This window comes from Dendrobates tinctorius, unplaced genomic scaffold (genome assembly GCF_039654945.1).
Source record: "Dendrobates tinctorius isolate UK_male_01 unplaced genomic scaffold, ASM3965494v1 ptg000097l, whole genome shotgun sequence".
NCBI lineage: Eukaryota > Metazoa > Chordata > Amphibia > Anura > Dendrobatidae > Dendrobates > Dendrobates tinctorius.
The window spans coordinates 27,035,128-27,037,752 of NW_027361765.1; positions in this window are offsets into that span (position 1 = coordinate 27,035,128).

Sequence of the window (2,625 nt, forward strand, 5' to 3'; positions counted from 1 at the left end):
CGGAGGTAACTATACTATGAGGTGGAATCTACATGGACACACTATAAGGGCAGGTGCAGACAGCCATAGATTCTCTTATCTGAGATAATCAGGCCAATTATGCAAATTATACTGATTCGAGTATGTGTATGTAGGGGTGGGCGAGGAAAGGCAAATTAGGAGGTGATGCTGGTGATGATAGGCGGGGAAGGTGTGCTGTGCATAGGTGGTGCTGATCCAACAGGTTGGGGGGGTGACCCACTTCTTGACGCAGACAGACTGGAGACTGAGACAGAAAAAGTGCATTCAACAGGTCGGTGTTTATTCACCTTTCTTCAACGACTTCCAGGACTTTGTTACAGGATTTACACAGTTCCTTAATACACAGACCTGGGGTACTTTCTTTTTCTATGTGTCACCGTCATGGTGTCCTCTGTGGCTCTCCTCACTGTGGCTACCCTAGGCACTTCCACCACAGCGCTTCCCCGTTCTGAGTACACCGGTGTACATAACCCTCAGGCCGTCTCAGTCTGTCACTACTGTGTTCTGGGCCACCCCCGTGACCGTCTCTACTGTCTGGTGCTTTCTGAGAGCTCTCCACTGCCCAGCAGACCCTCCTTTTTACTGAGCTCCCCTGGCTGACTGAAGCTTCTAGAAGCCTACCTCAGCCTTAATTCTATCAGCCCAGGTAGCTCCACCCACTGTCACCTGACAGTCACCTCTGACCAATGAGAGTGACCTTGACAATGGGATGAAACTGAATGGGAGGAGACAGATTAGAGATTAGAAAAAACTTTTTGACAGTTAGAGTGATCAATGAGTGGAACAAGCTGCCACGAGAAGTGGTGAGTTCTCCTCCAATGGAAGTCTTCAAACAGAGGCTGGACAGACATCTGACTGGGATTATTTAGTGAATCCTGCTTTGAGCAGGGGGTTGGACCAGATGGCCCAGGAGGTCCCTTCCAACTCTACAATTCTATGATTCTATGACCTCTGGCAGTTACACAACCTCCCTCATGGCAGTTATATAACTACCCTTTACAAGCTCCCCACTGCCCTCTAATGGTCACTCTCAATATGGCACCCTCTTTCTTGATCTGAGTGCCTCTTTCAGGTCAACATCCCCACATGTACACTGTGATCCAATTCTCTCAGATGAAGAAAAGATGGAGAAAAAAAAATCTCCATTGTGTGAGACTGCAGAAATCAGGCTGCACTCATATCATCAGAGTGCAGTCAGAGGATTCACACAGACTCAATGCCTTGCGTGGTTGAGTGTGATTTGAATATCAGATCAAACTTGGGCATGCAGTGATTTCATTTTTTGGACACAGTCGGAGGAAAAAATTGGACACGTGCACGATTCCATAGCATAAACATACAGGGCAGGCCGTTTATATGGATACATCTAAATAAAATGGGAATGGTTGGTGATATCAGCTTCCTGTTTGTGGCACATTATTATATGGGTGGGGGGAAACTTTTCAAGATGGGTGGTGACCATGGTGGCCATTTTGAAGTTGGCCATTTTGGATCCAACTTTTTTTTTCAGTGGGAAGAGGGTCATGTGACACATCAAACTTATTGAGAATTTCACAAGAAAAACAATGGTGTGCTTGGTTTTAACATAACTTTATTATTTCATGATTTTTACAAGTTTATGACCACTTATAAAATGTGTTCAAAGTGCTGCCCATTGTGTTGGATCATCAATGCAACCCTCTTCTCCCACTTTTGACACACTGATAGCAACACTGCAGAAGAAATGCTAGCACAGGCTTCCTGTATCCGTTGTTTCAGTTGCTGCACATCTCGTATCTTCACAGCATAGACAATTGCCTTCAGATGACCCCAAAGATAAAAGTAAGGGGGTCAGATCGGGAGACCTTGGTGGCCATTCAACTGGCCCACGACGACCAATCCACTTTCCAGGAATCTGTTCATGTAGGAATGCTCGGACCTGACACCCATAATTGATGGTATGGAGTGGTATATGGAAAACAAACATAGCAGGGCCATTCTTCATCAATGGAAATGTGGCGCCCCTGAGGGTCCAGTTGCCACAGATGCACTGCACCTCACCCAGAGGTGTGGTATCCCACAGCCAGGTAAGGTGAGCGCAACCGACCAGATTCCAACACCCACATCCCACACACATCAGTAGTGCAGCAGAGCACCCTTTATGGCACCCTGCTTGGAAGACGAAGAGTGCTGGGAGGTGGGTGGAGCGTAGTTTAGGAGGGGGAATCCTAGCATTGAGAGCAAGGTTAGTTCCCCCAGAGGAAGGGAAGCAGACGGACGTGTTCTGTGCAGCTCCTGACTTGCACCAGGAGTTGCTGGACGGAGCGGACTTAAACGGGAGGCTCTCTGTAGGAAAGATTGGCACTTCTAGAGACACGGTTGGAAAGTGCATCCTGTGGGGCTTGTTCCACGCTCACTGCCGTCAGGTGGAGGAAGAAACCAGGCCACAACAAAGGGAACGGCCCCTAGCCTAGTTCGTATTCCTCAGGGTGCCACTAGCAAGCCGATAGCTTTGGTTACTTTATGGACCATCGCCCTTACCACAGTTAGTCCGACTGGAAAGGTGGCTATATAGAATCACAGAAATGGTGAGGCATTGTCTGAACAGGATTCGCAGCTGCTGGC